At 48.3% G+C, this 22,664-nt stretch overlaps 1 protein-coding gene across 1 annotated transcript in view; it reads right to left on the reverse strand.

Moving 5' to 3' along the window:
* The window catches only part of chd7 (chromodomain helicase DNA binding protein 7), a 114,071-nt gene that overhangs the window by 10,256 nt on the left and 81,151 nt on the right, over positions 1-22,664 (reverse strand). The gene's annotated exons all lie outside the window — the stretch shown is intronic.

Below are 22,664 nucleotides of genomic sequence, written 5' to 3' on the forward strand. Positions count from 1 at the left end.
GTCCACACACACACACCATTTACATAACAAAAAGAAATGTAATTTAAAAAAAATAGTTTTTTATAAAAACACTTGTATTTGGATGGAATCAGTGGCGGATTTAGGATTGTAGGAGATCCGGGGCTTAGCCCAGGCAGGCCCGGTTCCAGCACAAAATAACTAGGGTGCATCTGAGATTAGAGAGGGTGCAGTGGTAAAGTGGTATTTTATTTTATTTTAGGAGTGGACCTCTTGGGGGTCCTCACCTCCTCTAGGGGGGTCCGGGGGCATGCTCCCCCGGAAAGATTTTTTTTTTTTTCAAATATTGAAGTTAAAAGCATCAATCTGGTGCACTTTGAGAGCAACATTAACCCTAGCTTAAAGGAATGGTCCACTCATTAGATAATTAATCAAAACTTCAGTATTTAGTGAAACGTTATGTTTAAACCATACCCTGAAGAAATCAGCGATATTCCCCGGTAAATAATGATTTTATAGCTCTTTTTTATCAAGACCTGTATATTCCGTCTGGCCGCCGCCATGTTTGCCATTTTCAGTAGTCACGTGATGGTCGTGACGTCATCCATGCGTTCACTTTGTCAACACACGGAAACATGGTGGAGTATTTCAGTTCGAACTCGTCAGCAGAGGAACAAGTTTTGACCAATGTGAAGAGATTGGATGGGGGAATTCAGCCATACATATCAGTATGACAATACGACACCCTCTGTCCGTAGACCCTCACATCGTACAAGGAAAAACTTCCGAAGAAAACCCCCAGTTTAAAGGGAACATGGGAGAAACCTCAGGGAGAGCAACAGAGGAGGGATCCCTCTCCCAGGACGGACAGACGTGCAATAGATGCCGTGTGTAAATTGAAAAGATAATACATTTGCAACATAGGTAGTCCAAATGTTTGGAAATGCATGTGTGTATAATGGGAAGATTATATAAGATACTATATGTATGCATGTAGTACCACCCTTGCTAGCGATTCCCTCTCTAGTTTAGCATACTCAGCTTCGTTGTCCCTGGCCATAGAATCACGATTTTATGGAGCCGGAAAAACTGGGGGGAAATACACACTAGCCGGTACTACGCTATATGGAAAGGCCACCAAAAACTGTCCTGGCCTGGACGTTAAAACGGGGCTAGCCGCTGCAATGGAAATGCGCTATAACATACCTTATTCTTACTCCGAGCACTACTTCTGCTCCTCCGTCGCTTCACACTTGCAGAGGGCGATTTCTCAACTGGCCGAACTGGTGTCCTGGTCGGTGATGACACCAGAAAGACCGATGGTACTGCATCTCCATTGAGTAATGGTTGTTCTTTAAATCCCATGTTATGTTTGATCATACTCTCAGAGTAGTCGTCCGGAAATGTGAAATGTTCGCTGCATACATGAGCCTGTAAATCTCTCGGTTCGGGCCGGCCACATTTCGCTAGCCACTGCCTCCGAATGTACTTCTTATGCTTACCTTTTGGCAACAGATGGAACCGAGCATTCCGTGGATTGTTCCTATCCGAATTATGGCAATATTTCGCGATACAGTGAGGCATATTTGAAGAGAGAAACTACAGTAAATAACATGGAGATCAACGTGTCCTCGAAAACCAAACGCATGGTTTACGTCACGTCCGGAAAATGGCGGCGCCCACAGTGTTGATGTTATTTCGGTATATAATCAGTTTAAAATCACTGATAATGTCATCGGATTAAAAAAAAAAAAAGAGAGACTGGCAGAGACTGGTCTGTTTTATCGGATGATAATTTTTAAAAAATGAGTGTCATGAGCATACCATTCCTTTAATAATACCTTAAAGCGGACAAAAGGCACTGGAGAACACTTATTCATTAACACCCTTTGTTAGGATTTGTCTGTGTTGGTATTTTTCTTGTCCTTTTCTATCTTTGGGTTTCCTATTTTATTTTGTAAAGTGTTCACCCCCGTTTCCTGCCTGTTTGCTTTCTGTCGGTTTCCCTCTCTGATTACCCAATTGTGTTCACCTGGTACCTATGTGTTTTCTCCTCCCTCCTCACCTGTCTCGTGTTTATGTGATTAGTCCTGGGTGTATTTAAGTTCTGGGTTTTCTGTCTCTCTTTGTCGGGTTGTCTTGTGATTTGGCTTGTCCTCGGTGAGTGTTCTGTTCTGCCTGTATATATATATATATATATATATATATATATATATATAGCCTTGAAATAAAGGAATTATTTTGACTTTAATCTGCATTTGGGTCCTACCTGCTTCCTTCGCTCTACCGTAACATTACAACCCGACCTCAAATATGGGCCCAGCAGATCCTTTTGAGCAGGAATTATTGGATTTTACGTTTTCTTTGGCTACCTGCTCTGATCAATGGATAGGAGCGGTTAGGGTTCAGCAGCGAGATGCTGCTCTGGCAGAAGCAGTCCACCTTACACTGAGGAATCAAAGTTTGGTGAAATTCTTACCTGCCAGGCTTTTGGATTACCTCACAATTTCTTTTCCTGATCCTGACAGACCCAGGTCTCCCAACTCCTGCTTTGACACCACACGCATCGGTGTGGTCCGTCTGGCGTCAGCCCCTGCTTCTCACCCAGTGTTTGCTACTGTCCAGGAGCCATTCGCTGGTACTCGTCTGGCCTTTGGAGGTCCACGAAGCCTCCAAACGGCTCCTAAAGGAAGGGGTCGCAAGGCCAGGTTGGCAGCACGAGCCCAAAGAGCCAGGGTTCCAGAACCAGTTCAGCCCCCAGCAGCCATGGTTCCGTGCCCCAGTACCATCCCACATAGCCATGGTACCGTGCTCCAGTACCACCCCACACAGCCATGGATCCGTGTTCCGGTTCCCTGCCCAGCAGCTATGGTTCCGGCTCCAGTGCCGGTCCCAGCAGCCACGGTCCCTGCTCCGGAACCGGACTTTACAGCCATGTTTCCGGCTCCAGAACCGGACCGTTCAGCCAGGATTCTGGCTTCAATTCCGGCCCCAGTCCCGGTCCCAGCAGCCTTGGTGCCAGACCCAGTTGTGGCCCTAGCTGCCACAGTCCCATCTCCAGTTCCCCCTCGAGTTCCCTCTCGAGTTCCCTCCTTTAGTCCCTCCTCTGGTCCCTCCTTTAGTCCCTCCTTGAGTCCCCTCTCTAGTTCGCCTCTCGAGTCCCTCCTCTAGTCCCTCCTCTAGTCCCTCCTCTAGTCCCCTCTGGAGTCCCCTCTCCAGTTCCCTCCTTTAGTCCCTCCTCTAGTCCCTCCTTTAGTGCCTCCTCGAGTCCCCTCTCTAGTTCGCCTCTCGAGTCCCCTCTCAAGTTCCCTTCTCTAGTCCCTCCTTTAGTCCCTCCTCAAGTCCCCTCTCTAGTCTCCTCTCGAGTTTCGTTCTCTAGTTCCTCCTCTGGTCCCCTCTGTAGTCCCCTCTGTAGTCCCTTCTCTAGTCCCTTCCCTAGTCCCTTCCCTAGTCCCTCCTCAGGTCACTTTCCTAGTCCCTTCTCTAGTCCCATCTAAAGTCCCTACTGAAGTGCTGTTGGAGGTCCCGCAGACTACTCTTCTGCCGGGGTCCTGCCAACCCCAGGTCCTGTGCCGTTGGAGGTCCCGCAGACTACTCTTCTGCCGGTGGTCCTGCCAACCCCATGTCCTGTGCCGTTGGAGGTCCCGCAGACTGCTGTTCTGCCGGGGGTCCTGCCAACTCCATGTCCTGTCCCGTTGGGGGTCCCGCCGACTGCTCTCCTGCCGGGGGTCCTGCCAACCCTGTGTCCTGTGCCGTTGGAGGCCCCGCCGACTACTCTCCTGCCGGGGGTCCTGCCAACCCTTTGTCCTGTCCCGTTGGGGGTCCCGCCATCTACTCTCCTGCCGGGGGTCCTGCCAGCTCCTTGTCCTGTCTCGTTGGAGGTCCCGCCGACTACTCTCCTGCCGGGGGTCCTGCCAACCCTTTGTCCTGTGCCGTTGGAGGCTCCGCCGACTGCTCTCCTGCCGGGGGTCCTGCCGCCCCTTTGTCCTGTCCCGTTGGGGGTCCCGCCGTCTGCTCTCCTGCCGGGGGTCCTGCCAACCCTTTGTCCTGTGCTGTTGGAGGCCCCGCCGACTGCTCTCCTGCCGGGGGTCCTGCCAATCCCGTGTCCTGGTCCTCTTCCGTGGGGGATCCTGCTGAGGCCTGTCCCACCAGCTCCGACACCGGGTCATGCCCGGCCTCCGGCGCTGTCCCGTCAGCACCTTCCTGCCCAGCCTGCGGAGCTGTCTGGTCTTCGCCCTCGAGCCCGGCCCCCTGAGTGCAGCGGGCCTCGCCCTCGGGCCCGGCCCCCTGACTCTTCCTGCCGCTGCCTTCGCCCCTCCATGGTGCCCACCTTGGACTCTGTCTTGCCCCCGGGCCGTCCGCCCGAGTCCCCCTTTTTGGACTCCGCCTTACCCCCGGGCCGTCCGCCCGAGACCCCTTCCTGGCCCTCTGCCTTGCCCCCGGGCCGTCCGCCCGAATCCCCCTTTTTGGACTCTGCCTTACCCCCGGGCCGTCCGCCCGAGAACCCTTCCTGGTCCTCTGCCTTGCCCCTGGGCGGTCAGTTCAGTCCCGTCCTCCTGACCCCCTCCTCCCACCCTGGTGGCTTAGTGATGCGTCCCTCCTCCGGACCCCCTCCACCCACCCTGCTTGAGTTTTTGGATTTTTGTTTTTTGTTTTGGGACGTCTGGGATCCGTCCCTTGAGGGGGGGGGTACTGTTAGGATTTGTCTGTGTTGGTATTTTTCTTGTCCTTTTCTATCTTTAGGTTTCCTATTTTATTTTGTAAAGTGTTCACCCCCGTTTCCTGCCTGTTTGCTTTCTGTCGGTTTCCCTCTGATTACCCAATTGTGTTCACCTGGTACCTATGTGTTTTCTCCTCCCTCCTCACCTGTCTCGTGTTTATGTGATTAGTCCTGGGTGTATTTAAGTTCTGGGTTTTCTGTCTCTCTTTGTCGGGTTGTCTTGTGATTTGGCTTGTCCTCGGTGAGTGTTCTGTTCTGCCTGTGTGTGTGTGTGTGTGTGTGTGTGTGTGTGTATATATATATATATATATATATATATATATATATATATATATACACAGGCAGAACAGAACACTATATGTATATGTATGTGTATATATATATATATATATATATATATATATATATATATATATATAGCCTTGAAATAAAGGAATTATTTTGACTTTAATCTGCATTTGGGTCCTACCTGCTTCCTTCGCTCTACCGTAACACCCTTTTAATGAAGCAAACGCCTTAACTCACTCAAATGCAGTCGTTTACTTATTTTGGTGAAACGAATGTGCGTAGAGTTTTAAAGGATGCGGATAGTCTCACCTTGATTATGGCGCATTGCTTATCGTTTTATAGATCTATTCTCATCCACCATCTTTGTTTGTGACGTAAAGAGTGTAATGCTGCGTTCACACCGGACGCGATGCAATGTTTGGGGGCAGCGTGATTACATGTAAAGTCAATGCAGAGACGTGGACAGACGTGAATTCGCTCTGACGGCGAGCATTTACTAACCGGTATCAGTATGTTGTTACTTCCGCATCATTTAGAGACGTGTATTACAATTTAATCACGGTAGAATATGTTCATTTTGTTGTAATTGTAGCTCCCGAGCCAGCGTGTCTTGTTTGAATGATGCGAGTAAACACAGCTGGCAGCCACGGTGAAACTCGAGCGATTAGAGCGAAGCGAATATTCGCATCGCGTCCGGTGTGAACGCAGCATAAGAGTCACGTTTCTGAATCGGACACTCTGAGTGGATGCAGTCACAGCCAATCAGAGTCTGATTCAGAGGGTTGCTAGTTATGTGTCAGTTCCGTTGCTATGGTTCCGTTGTTATGTGTACTGAAACGACAGCCGGTATAATTCCACGCGCGAAAACAAAATAAAAATTGGAATACGTTATTTTAGTGTTTTAAAAGTAGACTGAGGTATGAAGGGTTAACGTTACATCTTAGGATAATTTTTAGTTATGTTCTGTATACATACTAACATATAAGGGTATGCTTAGTGTGGTTACTCCATGTTTACTAGCTATAACATTAACGTTACATCACTCTTTTTTACTTCTTACTCAGTCAGCCAGAGTGCAGATATCACCATTAGATTCACACACCTGAAACATCATCCATTTCTTCACTGCTGGTGATGACATTGTTGTCAGCTGCTGATACTGCTGCTGCTGCAGCTTGTGGTGCCAGCTTCGATGAAAATAACTTTCTAATATCCACAACTTTATAGAGTGGCGAAGTCACGCCCATCTACTTCCGGTCCATGGGACCTTATTTCGGAAAAATTATGTATTGAAGTCAATGGAGAGAGAAAAGTTATCTTTCGATCCCGTTTGAATTGTGCCACGAATTACACATATGATGTTTTCAATCTTAAAAAATAATTTCCATGTCAAAAAAGTCACAGTTTGTCGTAAAAATGTTGAAATATCAGGCTATGAAAAATATGCAACTAGAAAGACTACAAATCCCAGAGTCGCGTAAGTGATGTCATAACTGATGTCATAATTGTTTCCTCCGCTAAATATAAGAGATAGCTAAGATAACTTTAACAAGATGCCTGTGTGCTTAGTACCAGGTTGTTATCATACCAGCAATGGTCTTGCTCGTTCTTTCGCTTCCCGTCTGATGAAAGGACCAGGAGTGGCTGGATCAAGTTAGCTACCTAGCTTGTAGCAGGTACATTAGTCAGCATTACAGTCTTAGCCTTGTCATTTTTATTAGCCTTAACATGAAATAACATCAAGTAACCCAAAATGTTAAACAGTAAGAGTAGTAGTCATATTTTGTGAACCCTTTGAAGAGTACTGTCACACCAGTGTGATAATTCTCAGTGGCGAACCGTGTCTATCACAACTGGACCTTCTGTAGACACACACATGTTTGTTTTATCTGAGTGTTCCAGGGTATTCTCTGAATACCTTGAAGGCCCTGAAGGTTCGCCACTGATCATTCTATAATACACCATTTAAGCCCGGGGGAGAAATGCTAACGCTAAAGCTACATTAGCATTGGCGATCTCTTCTACTTCATGCTATCTGCACAAATGGTTGGCATTAAACATTAAAAAGATCAGGCAGTTCAGAGAGAATCAAAGAAAGGCAGGCAGGCAGGCAGCTTTGCATGACATTCTTCTGGACGTGTTTCATTGTGGTGATAGTAAGGGTAGTCAATCACTTTTTTGATAAGACAGTAGTGACGGCCATCTTGGTAACGGGAGTTGTTGTGAGAGTCTGCGAGACCAGAGATGTAGTTCATTAAGCGTTTGACACAAAAAACTGTTTTACTTCACAGTTTTCCGACACATTTTAATTTTTTTGACTTGCAAAATTATCTTTTAAATTGACAAACATCACATGTGTAATTCATGGCACAATTCAAACGGGATGGAAAGATAATATTTCTCTCTCCATTGAATTCAATACATAATTTTTCCGAAATAAGGTCCCATGGAGGTCCCCCGGAAGGGGAGGGACTTCGCCACTCTATAGGCTATTAGCTTAAAATTCGTCAGGCACTAGGAAGGATCACGTCTTCTTCAGGGCAGGGAAGGCTATGCAGTACGCAGGCTAATGTCCCGCAGCGGCTGCCTCTCTGGTGGACTCCGGTACTGCACGAGACGTTTTCAACAAATTATTATTATTTTTTTTTTTTGTGAAACATCCGGGGCTTTTCAGAAAACATCCGGGGCTTGAGCCCAAGTAGCCACCCTCTAGCGCCGCCACTGGATGGAATGATTACCTATAGTGATAATAAAATTATTTTTACATTATGGTACCTGAAAAAGGTCAAATGGCACTGATGGTATCCAAAAGTGCCAAAATGTGCCCAAAGGTCAGTCTTTTTGCAGGTCACCCTTGAAAAAGAGATCTTTTGATCTCAAGGAGCTTTCACCTGGTTAAATAAAGGCTACAAACAAACAAACCTCTCTAAAAAGGTCAAATTTAACTTGTTTTGCATCAATCTTGATACAGGGTACTTATTATATGTTATACTTTGGATTCCTAAAGCTTTTAGTTTACCTTACCATCATTCAAGGGTGGTTTTCACTATAAGTAATGGGGGTTTTTTGGGCGGAGGTAAGAATTTACCTTTTTTTTTACTATGTTCCATCTGAATTTACCCTGACACAGAAACATCTATATTGATTCTGACACTTCTACATCCAACTCACAGATGTAACCTTGCTTTGATAAAAGGAATTATTCATATAACCCTTTTAGAAGTTAAGTTATAGTCATTTGTTTTGGGCATAGCATTTTCGAGCCTGAAACCTGAAAAACAGGCTCAGGGTTTAAGAGGTTAATGACATGCTCTTTTGAACATTTTGCTAAGTTACTGTTATAAATGTGACAAATCACTCATATGCAACCTTATGAAAAGCCATTTTAAATCGGTTTTGTTACCATATGAACAGACGTTAAGTAACGTTAGCTAAACCAAGTGCAGCTTTAGCGCTAATGTAACTTGTTGTGAGCAGGTATTTTAGCTAATACATTTTTGACAGAAAGATATCTACAGATAGATATAGATGTTTTCAAACTCACCATTCCACGTAAAGTTATTTTCAAAATTCGGTCGGACCAGACGAAGCAGCCATAATTAGCGGGCTCCTAGGTCTTCACCTCTGACTGCGTGCAGTGCAGCTGCAGCACTCATACTCATGCTCATGCTCAGTAGGCTTGTTTGTACGGTGGCCCTGAAGTGCAAGACACCACAGCATTTCACAAAACACCACAGCATTTCACAAAACACTACAGCATTTCACAAAACACCACAGCATTTCACAAAACACCACAGCATTTCACAAAACACCACAGCATTTCACAAAACACTACAGCATTTCACAAAACACTACAGCATTTCACAAAACACCACAGCATTTCACAAAACACTACAGCATTTCACAAAACACCACAGCATTTCACAAAACACCACAGCATTTCACAAAACACCACAGCATTTCACAAAACACCACAGCATTTCACAAAACACTACAGCATTTCACATTGGACGGAAAGGGTATTCCTTTAGGGAGAACACTTCTTGTTTGTGATTGGACAGAGCCAGCCAGAGAAGCACTGCTGTGATTGGTTGTTTTTGCTGCCAGTCAAGAAATGACGCTTCGTAATTAGCCCAACACATCAGCCGTTAGCTGTTAGCACACACTCAGAGCTCACAGCTCCTCATATCTGTTCAGAAACTGGACAAAAGTTAAACATGTACAAACCACAGACTGTCTATGTCATGGTGAATACAGTCGCTGCTTTATTTATGTCTGTATGACGTTGTTGTGAGCGTGGACGGAGCAGCTACAGGTTAGTTTAGCCTGATGGATCCGATTCCGATTTACATGGAGATACGGCCCGCCCCCTCTCCAGCGTCTTGTTTGAATGACAGGAGTAAATACAGAATTAATGCTTTATTAACTCATGGTTTGTAAGGGGCTTATCTCCATGTAAATACTATGGTAGACCACCCAATATTCGCATCGCTCTAATCGCTCGAGTTTCACCGCGGCTGTCAGCTGTGTTTGCTCCTGTCAATGCTGTCATTCAAACAAGAGGCGCTGGAGAGGGGACGGGGCGTATCTCCATGTAAATCCTACAACAAAATGAACATATTTGACCGTGATTTAATTGTAATACACGTTTCAAAGTGATGCCGAAGTAACTACATACTGATAACAGTTAGTAAAAACCATGAATTAACGCTTTGACAAGTCTGCAAACAAGACGGCAGGCGAAAAGCTTTTAAAATGCGTGTTTTCTGAATCGGATTCATCAGGCTAAACTAACCTGTAGCTGCTCCGTCCACACTCACATCATACAGACATAAATAAAGCAGCGACTGTATTCGCCATGACATAGACAGTCTGTGGTTTGTACATGTTTAACTTTTGTCCAGTTTCTGAACAGATATGAGGAGCTGTGAGATCTGAGTGTGTGCTAACGGCTGATGTGTTGGGACCATACGTTGTGGGACCATGGTTGGGACATATTTCGCTGTCTGGTGTTGACCAATCACAAAGCGTCATTTCTTGACTGGCAGCAAAAACAACCAATCACAGCAGTGCTTCTCTGGCTGGCTCTGTCCAATCACAAACAAGAAGTGTTCTCCCTAAAGGAATACCCTTTCCGTCCAATGTGAAATGCTGTAGTGTTTTCTGAAATGCTGTGGTGTTTTCTGAAATGCTGTAGTGTTTTGTGAAATGCTGCGGTGTTTTCTGAAATGCTGTAGTGTTTTGTGAAATGCTGCGGTGTTTTGTGAAATGCTGCGGTGTTTTGTGAAATGCTGTAGTGTTTTGTGAAATGCTGTAGTGTTTTGTGAAATGCTGTGGTGTCTTGCACTTCAGGGCCACCGTATTTTTGAGACACATTGCGGCTCGCCTCGAAAGTAGACGAGAGTAGCCGATCGCAGCCGGGGGAGGTGTCAAAAAGCTCGTCTTAAGTCGGACAGCTCGGACTCGGAGTCGGCTTGACTGGCTGGGTTTGCAATGGCGGAAATTCCATTTTACCCACTGTAGACAAAGGTGATCTCCATTGCTTTATATAGGTTTGTTAATTCAGTCATGATGATGAACCACACCAGTGACTGGGTTCCATAATTAGAAATGCTCCTCCCTCTTAATGTTTGCAAACTGATAGGTGGACAGGCTACAAATGATCAGTCCCTTCAGATCCGCACACATGAAGCTTCATGAGCATGAATTGAACAGACCTGCTGCTGTGTTAATTCTTTAGCTGCCACTTTAAGCTTTATGATGTGTACAACAAGGATGTAATTTGATGTAATCTTGCCATTTTAAATGATGTATTCAATAAATAAGGTTAAACCAAATCATTACATTACAATAGATTTTATTTTAATGATTTGGTTTAACTTAAAGAGACACTTTATTGTTATTGCACATATTACAGGTACTGAGAGGACGAAATGCAGTTTAGCTTCTAACCAGGTGCAACAAGCAGTAAAGTGAAAAGTAATGTACACAATCTACAGAATAACATATAGAATGAATTGAATGATGAATAAACAGTGGGGTATGAATACACTAGATATCAGCCTGTGAGCAGTATGAACAGTGTGTATGAATATGCTAAGATATATAAAGTATGAAAACGGTAAGCAGTATAGTATAAAATATATAGATATTAATTTCATGATGATAAACATTGTGGAACAATGATGAAAAATGGGAATGGATGTGGCGACGTAAAACTGACTCCTTCACTCTGGCCAGAGTTAAGGGTAACAGAACCAGGGGTGGGAACGTGTACAGAGGACCCGGAGGTCAATCGTGTACGAGTGCGTCCCCGCCTAACGGTGCGTTTAAATCGTGCATTAAAGAGAACAGCTGTCATTGAGCATTTTCTCCTCTTGCGAACAGGCTTAACGCGGCTCCGCCGTAACGCACCCACAGCGGACTCCCGATCCTTGGATGTGGAGTCCAGTCTGCATAGAGTGGTGCACCTCTGGACAGTAATTCTGTCCCTAGGTGCATAACTCCCGGTACCTGTGTCGCTCTCAGAGAGAGGAGACGTCTGCCGCTCCAAGGGATCAGTTTGTGTGCCAGTGTGTGTGACTGGAGACAACCTCTCCAGTCACAGAGAATTAAGCCTTGTTTCACTGAAATAGCCTCCCCTGGCGGTTCATACACGATATCGTGTTGTCTGTCCTCACGAGGACATGATGTCCTCTGAGAGAAGGCAGGAAGCGTTTTTGGGTGGGGAACACCGCTAAAAGCTCCGGGTAGTTTACGTGTGCCCGCTGGAAGTCTCTGTTCTAGGGACCTCTCACCGGGCGACCTTCGTAAATCCCCTATCAGCCCGTCTGACCTGCGTCCGTGGTGACCACCTTCCGTGAAAGGACTGCACCCGTAGGCGCGTCCCGCACTGGAAAAGTCGGGTGTAGTACCACTACGCATTTCATAATAACCAAAACTCTCCGTACGCCGTGGCGTTCGGGGTTTAGTTTTATTATGAGACCCATGTTGAGCGGGTGCTTTACGAGGACATTTTCCTCCGTAATCTGACTCCGCTCGGTGGGCTTTATAGATAAAAACCCTTCTTTCCAGAATATGGGTTGACTCTCTCTGGGTTTGTGAAAACAGATAAATTATAACTGTTTCGAGAAGCCCAGGCAGACGTCGTGAGTATCTCCTGCTGTATGCTCCTTAGAGCCAGCTGGGATGTCACTCTTACGGCTCCGGCCGGCACTGCGCATGCGCGTGGCGGTGGTGTCTTCACAGACCTGGGCTGCAGTCGGATAGTTTAAAAATCAGCTCCTAAATTCTAACCCTATCGTCTATTCCTTGACCTCTGAGTGAAACGTCACGGGGTTAAGAGATAGTGGATAGGAGAATTAAAAAGGATTTAGGAGAAGAGACTGCGGTACTTAGAGAATCCGAATGCACTTTCACTATCCGACGTGTTTATGATGCGCCAGCGGACGTCATTGTGTGCGTCTGCTGCTGTGGGGGAAACTATGGAAACCACAGTTTTCTATACAGCGGACTACAACATGGATGTTTAATAAGAACGAGGGACTACTGTAAACTCATCTAGAGACTCTGCACCGTGCTCTGGTGCTGCTGCTTTGCTTTATGAACGGGGACAACAGAGAAACATATTCTTCATGACCAAAGTTGGAATTGAAATAAAAAAGGAAAGTGAAACTTATGCTCGTCACCCTCTCCCTCCGGTCCACATTAATACCAATGATCCCAATACGTATGATTGTATGAACTAAAGATCTTAACATCAATACAGATGTATTTATTATAAACGTTAGTCCTTAACATCTATCACTGTGTATATCACCATTCAAACATCTTTTAAAAGTTGAACAAACCCCACACAGCTCAGTAAAGACTGAAATGTTGACTTTATTTGATCATTTCAGTAAAAACTAACGTTCATATTTCTCTCTTTGATTATAATACTGATGAACGTTCAAAACAAAGCACTTTGGCAACTTACCACATACGTTTTAAAATGCTTAATAAGCACCGTAACTTTCATGATATAATTTCTCCGTCATAATCGTTTTTGTCCGTGAACGGCCGACTGTTGAGTGACGGCAAATGCTGCGGCTGCAAGGCATTGTGGGGCAGCATTTTCTCCTCTCCTGTCAGTAGGGAGGTCCAGTGGTTCCTAAGCTAAAGGAGGTTATAAAGGAAGTTTGAAACCTCCTTTCCTATCATTCTCATCATTCTAGAGAATTGGAACGGCACTTATCATGGCTGCCACTGAGGGACTTCCGGGTCATTTCACTCCTTTAGGAAGGTTCCTAAGCTAAATGGACTATTCGACTTCAGCCCCATTTATTATCCACCTTTTGAGAGAGGCCGTAGCTGCTCTCAGAAGGGGATTTATAGTTAACGGACTGTTTATTGTTTTTCTTTTCATTTTCTTGAGCTGCGCCCTTGGCCGAAGCCTGGATGCGTCAGCGGAAAATGGTTTATTTAAACAACAAAGATGTGACATGTGTTTTATGCGGACTTGAGGATGACGTTGAGGCATCTCTCGAGGCGGCGGGAACACATTCACAGAGGGGAGAAGGAGGGGCTGTCACGGCCCGTCCACACAGCGGCGTGCGTTGATGCTTCCCCATTCACTTTGAATGGGGTGACGTCACTTTTAGCCGAAATGCATCGTGGGAAGCGACGTGGAGCGTAGCTGGCGTGGCTGACTGCAAAAGTTGAGCAATGTTCAACTTTTGACGCCTCGGTGAGGCGTCAGCCAATCGAATCATATGCCAGTACAAGCTCTAGCCAATCAAACCGCTGCTTGTGTGTCAGGGGCGGGAGATTCATGTGATTGGTTGTTGGTCGAGTTTCAGACACGCCCGCCCGCAAGCGTCAGCGCACGCCGCTGTGTGGACGGGCCGTCACGCCGCTCGCTTCTTCCTCCTCGACTGCTGGCCGAAATTCTGGGTTGGCTGAGCCTGAGCTGCAGCCGGAACCGGAGATTTCCTCGGCCAACTTGCCCTTGTCTCCAGCCTGGGCTGGGGACTCGGGATGGGCTGCGACCTCTGCGTCTTCGGTGTTTTAAACCGAGCAGAGTTCGAGGCAGCTTGGGTGTCGTGAGTATCTCCTGCTGCATGCTCCTTACGGAGCGTCCACACTACAGCTCCAAAAATAGCTTGGAGCTGGGCGTGTCTGGAGCTTGGGGATTTTATTCAAGCAACACGGCCAACAACCAATCACATGAATCTCCCGCCCCCGACATACAAAGCAAAAACCCCCGGGGATTTTATGCAAGCAATATATATATAAACTCCCCAAACAGGCGAAAACCTACCAGTTTCCCCCACTGTCTCTGCCACCTCCCTCCATGCCTGGTTCCTCCGGTTTGTATCCCGGTAGGTGAAGAGGGTCTGGTCATACAAAACCGGGTGATTTGCTACGGCGATAGTTAGTTTCTCCTCCGACTTTTTTTGAAATATAGAAATGAACGGCGGGATATCTCTCCCAGCTTAGACGCGGTTTGATTGGCTACGGCTTGAGCTGTCAGATTTTGGGAAACGGGATTTGATTGGCTGGCCCTGGCTACTCCGGCGTCCAGGCGACCAGAAGTTGAACAATGTTCAACTTCTGGTCGCCTGGGACGCCTGAGACGCCTCGCTCTGCTACCCACAATTCAGTTCGGCGAAAAAGCGCGGCTACGTGACGTCACCCCATTGAAAGTGAATGGGCAGCTTGGAGCAGCTTGGAGCAGCTTGGAGCTTTCGACGCTGTCGACGCTGTAGTGTAGACGGGCCGTTAGAGCCAGCTGAGATGTCACGCTTAAGGCTCCAGCCGGCACTGCGCATGCATGTGGCGGTGGTGCCTTCACAGACCCGTCAATAATCCGCCTTTTGAGAGATGCCGTAGCTGCTCTCAAAAGGGGAGAAAATTGGCGGGCTGCTTATTGGTTTTATTGATTTTCTTTTCATTTTTTTGAGCTGCGCCCTCGGCCTGAAGCCTGGATGCGTCAGCGGCAAATGTTTAATGACAGAGGAATCAACCAACGTGTGACATGTGTTTGTGCGGACTTGAGGATGGCGTTTAGGCATCTCTCGAGGTGGCGGGAACACATTCACGGAGGGGAGAAGGAGGGGCTGTCATGCCGCTCGCTTCTTCTTCCTCGACTGCTGGCCGAAATTCTGGGTTGGCTGAGCCTGAGCTGCAGCCGGAACCGGAGATTTTCTCGGCCAACTTGTCTAGTCTGGCCGCAGCGCGCTGACACACGGCTTGTAGGTCCATACTGAGACAGGGCGAAGCTGGTGTGCTATCGCCCGGGAGAGCAGCCATCGCTCCCGGCTTTGCAGCCTGAGCCGATGACATGAAGACGTCGTCTTCCTGCTCATCCGAGTCAGACAGGAGGAACTCAGAGGTGTACTCTTCGTCCTCCATGTAGTCTAACTCCAGGACATCTTCCGCGGGTGAAACCATGGTGAGGTCCAGCCGGGAGCCCCTGCTTGGTATAGCGTGGGGCCCCGTTCCCGCGTTTCTTGCCGCCACCGGATCTCGGCCTGATATGGCGCGGGATTCCGGTTCTGCGGGTGCCGCTGTCGGTGAGCCCCAGACCGCAGTGAGGGGCTCCATCTCTGCGGCGGACGCCCCCGTGTCTTGATTGCCGGTCGGCAGATCAGTGGACATGAGGGGGTCCCGTCCCGACAGGCTAGCTTGTTGTGCTAACCTTCGGTGGAGGCTCTTCACGGTGAGACGGGCACAATGTCCGCACGAGCCGGGGTTGTCAATGGCCTCCTGGGCGTGTTCCAGCCCGAGGCAGGACGAACAGATCTGGTGTGAGTCTGTGCCTGACACTTTCAACCCGCAACTGCAGCGCCGAGCCTCCGAGTTCCTGACTCCTCTGGTGTGAGGGAGAGAGGCATCCATCTCGTTCGCCGTGAGGCGTGGAGAGGGCCCGCTCGTAACAGGTACGTCGAGAAAAAAGTGTTTACCGATCTGTCTTTAATCCGGGGAAAAAGGACAGCGTGGGTCTTTTTCTCTCAAGGATATTACCTGGTATGGTAATATTCCTGTAATCCTTTTCTCCTCCGCGGAAGAGAGAAGAAAAAAGTGTCCTCGCTACCGTGGTGTCGGCAGTGAGGGGAAAAAACACAAGCTAGCAACTGGTGTGTTGCTAACTTGAAGTCAAAACCTTACCTTACTCCAGAGGAAGAACGGCGGGGTTGACTATAATACTAACTGGTGTGTTAGTATCGTACTCTTCTGTGAGAGAATCGGATAGCCGGCTAACGCCCGTCGACCGAAATTAGCTTTGGTTCAGTCTGTGGACTGTTAAGCTAGCCCGGCTACCGTTCGAGATGTGCTCTGAAGCGAGAAGAGGTGCTTATTTTGAATGACGCATGCGTCGTGGCGCAAGCTACTTATAGGGGGTGATTTCCCCTGACGTTGACGTCAAGATCACCAGCCAATCAGGATTGGCGTAATGAGATTGATGCTTCTGTTTGCTCCGCGATGAGGCGCATCCCATAGTGAGACATCGAACGGAGTGTTATGAATGAGAACAAAGTTGATCGAAGTGGAAAAAGTCGATATATAAGAAGGTAAGTTTTGTTTCGATACAAAGAGCGTCATATTTACCCAGCTAGCGTTAGCTTGTTTGGTAAAAGAGCTTGCAAGTCAAGAAACAGCACTGTGCACCTAAATGTAACTCTTGACATCATATAGATATATTAGGTGCAGAGAGGAGTTGGTTGCCCCAATGTCAATCCTAATGTGAGAGTTAAAGGACGGTCAACAATATACTGTACCTTGGTCAGTTTGGATTTATCGTGGCTTTTATTCTTAATTAAAGTGAATTTATTTGTATTTCAGTCAGTCATTTGTGTGTATGCAGGTGTGGGACATTCCAAATGTTCCAAAAGTGAGCACTCCACGAATGGACAACAGTTTGCCAGGGTAAAATAAAACATTGTCAACATATTGTGTGCCACAAGAAGCAGAATGTTTTAACAGTACAGTAGTTTGAATATATTTGTTGTGTACCTTTATCAGACCTCTCAGGCACCCACAACCAGCGTCTGATCGGGTAAGACTAATTAAAAATGTAATTATACCATGTAGGTTTGAATTTGTGAACATGTAATCAATAAATACCTTTGTGTGCACTTATTTCCTGGGTAAAAATAGGATGGAGCACCAACCCCATTCCAGGAAGAGGTCCAGTCTGCCCCGGGTCAGAACCACTTCTATAGGTAAACGATGTTGACAGTTGCATCGTGACACAGTTGTGTGGTGTGTGTCTTTATTTTTACATTTGTTTGTTTGTATAGCCTCCAATCACAGTGGGTAACATTGCCAGGAAGCAGAACAATTATACTTTCATACATTTCCAAATGACACCCACCACAACATCTGACATCTTAGTGAAGACGATACCAAAAACACCCACAAATATTTTTCAAAGATCAGATATTGTTTGTTGCATACATTACAAATGTTTACAAGGACTGTGCAGGAGTATGACAAAAGTGCAGTTTAGAACCCAATGTATTACAAAAACAGGAAGAGGATCGACATCCTTTTGTAAATATGACTGTCATGCATATATTATGTATTTGAAAATAATTATTCAACTGTCTTCTCACTGCAGCAACTACACAAATGTGTACGCACTTCTCATTATTGATAGCAGTCTGAGCCAGAAGACAAAATGGAGCAAAGGCATTAATTGTTACTATTACCACTTAAAGGTGGGGTAGGTAAGTTCGAGAAACCGGCTCGAGATCGCTAGAATTTGAAAATACACAACCGGACAAAATCTGCCACTTCCTTATAGAGCCCCTCCTCCAACACACACGAACGCGCAACATGACCAATGAGGGCACGCGATCAGTTTATGCCCCGATGGAAGGCTGACAGGCAGGTAGGCCATCCAATCCGTTTAGCCGGGGGTTGTACTTTTTACAGTATCACGGCTTCTACAGATGACATTTTTTTATGGATTTTTTGTCAAAGCACTTCAGATATTCATTGCTATCGGGATGTTAAGAGCATTCCATGGAATATAACAAAAAGTGTATCTCGAGCCCGTTTTCTGAAACTTACCTACCCCACCTTTAATTGTTCTATACTGTACATCTTATTATAGCTTCATCATTTAATATTACAATACCTCACTTTGTCTTTCCCAGCACAGAATACCTGACTGCGGCACACATTGTTGCAGAACTCTCTGCAAAAAGAACAAATACATCTTGCAGCAGGTTCAATATGAATAGAGCCAGTGTGTGGGATGGAGCAATCCGCGGCTTCAAAGGTGCCTCATTCGATCCCTCGAGACGTCAGTTAAGTTCACTGATGATGAGGGACACACTGAGGATGGAGTGGACACTGGTGGTCCGTGAGTTCCTGACCCTCCTTATGGAACGCCTGAGAATGAAGAAAACATCACGTCAGCAACTGTTTGTGCCGCATGGCGGTGTGACTTTCCAGCCGCTCACTGTCTCAAAATCTGATTCTGAATGTATAATGTTCTCTATAAAGATAGAACTAATACACAATTATGAATGTATAATATAAGCTGTTTTGTGTATTTAACCATGCATTGGTCTGCAATTTAATGATGGCTTCTATATATATTTCACATAAACAGACAATGAAAAAATGTGGCCTTCATGCTGATAACTAGTGCATCTGCAATTAGTATTTTAAACAGAGTAGTGTGTTGAATCCTTATTTCTTGCATTTGAAACAGATACAATACAAAAAGGTGAACTTACTGTTGTGTTCAACTTCTGCCACAAACTGTACATGTTTGCCACGGACAGGAGCCACAGAGCACTTGAACTGTCCCCAGATGTTGGCCACAGAAAGGACAAAACATGGCAGCCTGAAAAGACATAGGCTACATTGATGTAGTAAATCCATTTAATCAAGTCAATCAAAAACACAGTCTAAATTGTAGTTAGCTAAATCCGTTGAATCTGTGTTCTGTCTCTCCTTGAATGCCTTCTCTATTTGTTCTTGAGCATGTCTAATGCACACTACTCTCCTGTCATTACTTTGTCCCTCTTCACATGTTGTCACTTCTCTCTTTCTCTCTCTCTCAATTCAATTCAATAGCTGTATTAGCATGACCATAGTTATAGCAGGCAATTGCTAAAGCTCTGTATAGTTGCAACATCTATACACAAATACATACATATAAACAAACTGCTAAGAATTAAAATGTCCTTTTTCCGCGGTACCCACTATGGCCCGTGTTATTTGCCTGCACTTGATTTGTGCGGTACTCCCTGTGAGCCCAGTGTGCTCCGATTGGTCGGGACCAGTCGGGACGTTGTGAATCGCGCTGTGCTCCGTGGAGGTGTGATTTCCTTGTTTAGCGATACACAGCGAAACACAGCCAAACTCACCCTGAGCACACACAAAGTCACAGCCGAAGTAAAAACAATAAGTGTGGCTTGATATTGAGTAAGAAAAAGGTTGATAAACGCTGTGAGAATGGGTCTGCAGCAGAGGCGGATTTAGGATTGTAGGAGATCCGGGGCTTAGCCCAGGAGTTGTTGGGGGGGGGGGGCGGGTGTAGGGGTAAAGTGCTATTTTTTTTTACAAGTGGGGGGTGGACCAAACATCCTTTAGGGGGGTCGTCACCTCCTCTAGGGGGGTCCGGGGGCTCCCCCGGGAAGATTTTTTTTTAAATATTGAAGTTAAAAGCATCAATCTGGTGCACTTTGAGAGCAACATTAACCCTACCTTAATAATACCTTAAAGGGGATATATCATGCTATATTTGAACAATATATTGTAGGGCCCTACCTATATAAAGTATATAAATAGTTTTTCTTTCAAAATACCAAACAGATCCTGCATTTTAGCCATGCCTCATTTCGCTCTATTTGCTCTTTCCGCATCACTAAGCCACCAGGGTGGGAGGAGGGGGTCAGGAGGACGGGACTGAACTGACCGCCCAGGGGCAAGGCAGAGGACCAGGAAGGGGTCTCGGGCGGACGGCCCGGGGGCAAGGCAGAGGACCAGGAAGGGGTCTCGGGCGGACGGCCCGGGGGTAAGGCAGAGTCCAAAAAGGGGGATTCGGGCGGACGGCCCGGGGTAAGGCGGAGCCGAGAAGGGGGACTCGGGCGGACGGCCCGGGGACAAGGCAGAGGACCAGGAAGGGGTCTCGGGCGGACGGCCCGGGGGTAAGGCGGAGTCCAAAAAGGGGGACTCGGGCGGACGGCCCGGGGGCAAGACAGAGTCCAAGGTGGGGACCATGGAGGGGCGAAGGCAGCGGCAGGAAGAGTCAGGGGGCCGGGCCCGAGGGCGAGGACCGCTGCACTCAGGGGGCCGGGCTCGAGGGCGAAGACCAGACAGCTCCGCAGGCCGGGCAGGAAGGCGCTGACGGGACAGTGCCGGAGGCCGGGCATGACCCGGTGTCGGAGCTGGTGGGACAGGCCTCAGCAGGATCCCCCACGGAAGAGGACCAGGACACGGGATTGGCAGGACCCCCGGCAGGAGAGCAGTCGGCGGGGCTTCCAACAGCACAGGACAAAGGGTTGGCAGGACCCCCGGCAGGAGAGCAGACGGCGGGACCCCCAACGGGACAGGACAAAGGGTTGGCAGGACCCCCGGCAGGAGAGTAGTCGGTGGGGCCTCCAACGGCACAGGACAAAGGGTTGGCAGGACCCCCGGCAGGAGAGTAGTCGGCGGGACCTCCAACGAGACAGGACTAAGAGTTGGCAGGACCCCCGGCAGGAGAGGAGTCGGTGGGGCCTCCAACGGCACAGGACAAAGGGTTGGCAGGACCCCCGGCAGGAGAGTAGTCGGCGGGACCTCCAACGAGACAGGACAAGGAGCTGGCAGGACCCCCGGCAGGAGAGTAGACGGCGGGACGCCCAACGGGACAGGACAAAGGGTTGGCAGGACCCCCGGCAGGAGAGTAGTCGGCGGGACCTCCAACGGGACAGGACAAAGGGTTGGCAGGACCCCCGGCAGGAGAGCAGACGGCGGGACCCCCAACGGGACAGGACAAAGGGCCGGCAGGACCCCCGGCAGGAGAGCAGTCGGCGGGGCCTCCAACGGCACAGGACAAAGGGTTGGCAGGACCCCCGGCAGGAGAGTAGTCGGCGGGACCTCCAACGAGACAGGACTAAGAGTTGGCAGGACCCCTGCAGGAGAGTAGGCGGCGGGACCTCCAACGGGACAGGACACAGGGTTGGCAGGACCCCCGGCAGGAGAGCAGTCGGCGGGACCTCCAACGGCACAGGACATGGGGTTGGCAGGACCCCCGGCAGAAGAGTAGTCTGCGGGACCTCCAACGGCACAGGACCTGGGGTTGGCAGGACCCCCGGCAGAAGAGTAGTCTGCGGGACCTCCAACAGCACTTCAGTAGGGACTTTAGATGGGACTAGAGAAGGGACTAGAGAAGGGACTAGAGAAGGGACTAGAGAAGGGACTAGAGAAGGGACTAGGAAAGTGACCTGAGGAGGGACTAGGGAACGGACTAGAGAAGGGACTACAGAGGGGACTAGAGAAGGGACCAGAGGAGGAACTAGAGAACGAAACTCGAGAGGAGACACGAGAGGGGAACTAGAGAGGAGACTTGAGGAGGGACTAGAGGAGGGACTAAAGGAGGGAACTGGAGAGGGGACTCCAGAGGGGACTAGAGGAGAGGGGGACTAGAGAAGGGAACTTGAGAGGGGACTCGAGAGGCGAACTAGAGAGGGGACTCGAGGAGGGACTAGAGGAGGGACCAGTGGAGGGACTAAAGGAGGGAACTGGAGAGGGGACTCTAGAGGGGACTAGAGGAGGGACTAGAGGAGGGACTAGAGAAGGGAACTTGAGAGGGGACTCGAGAGGCGAACTAGAGAGGTGACTCGAGGAGGGACTAAAGGAGGGACCAGAGGAGGGACTAAAGGAGGGAACTCGAGAGGGAACTTGAGGGGGAACTGGAGAGGGGACTGTGGCAGCTGGGGCCACATCTGGGTCTGGCACCAAGGCTGCTGGGACCGGGACTGGGGCCGGAATTGAAGCCAGAATCCTGGCTGAAAGGTCCGGTTCTGGAGCCGGAAACATGGCTGTAAAGTCCGGTTCCGGAGCAGGGACCGTGGCTGCTGGGACCGGCACTGGAGCCGGAACCATGGCTGCAGGGCAGGGAACCGGAACACGGATCCATGGCTGTGTGGGGTGGTACTGGAGCACGGTACCATGGCTATGTGGGATGGTACTGGGGCACGGAACCATGGCTGCCGGGGCCAGAACTGGGTCCGTAACCATGGCTGCTGGGGGCTGAACTGGTTCTGGAACGCTGGCTCTTTGGGCTCGTGCTGCCAACCTGGCCTTGCGACCCCTTCCTTTAGGAGCCGTTTGGAGGCTCCGTGGACCTCCAAAGGCCAGACGAGTACCAGCGAATGGCTCCTGGACAGTAGCAAACACTGGGTGAGAAGCAGGGGCTGACGCCAGACGGACCACACCGATGCGTGTGGTGTCAAAGCAGGAGTTGGGAGACCTGGGTCTGTCAGGATCAGGAAAACAAATTGTGAGGTAATCCAAAAGCCTGGCAGGTAAGAATTTCACCAAACTTTGATTCCTCAGTGTAAGGTGGACTGCTTCTGCCAGAGCAGCATCTCGCTGCTGAACCCTGACCGCTCCTATCCATTGATCAGAGCAGGTAGCCAAAGAAAACGTAAACTCCAATAATTCCTGCTCAAAAGGATCTGCTGGGCCCATATTTAAGGTCGGGTTGTAA

This window comes from Pseudochaenichthys georgianus, chromosome 17 (assembly GCF_902827115.2).
Source record: "Pseudochaenichthys georgianus chromosome 17, fPseGeo1.2, whole genome shotgun sequence".
Taxonomy (NCBI): Eukaryota; Metazoa; Chordata; class Actinopteri; order Perciformes; family Channichthyidae; genus Pseudochaenichthys; species Pseudochaenichthys georgianus.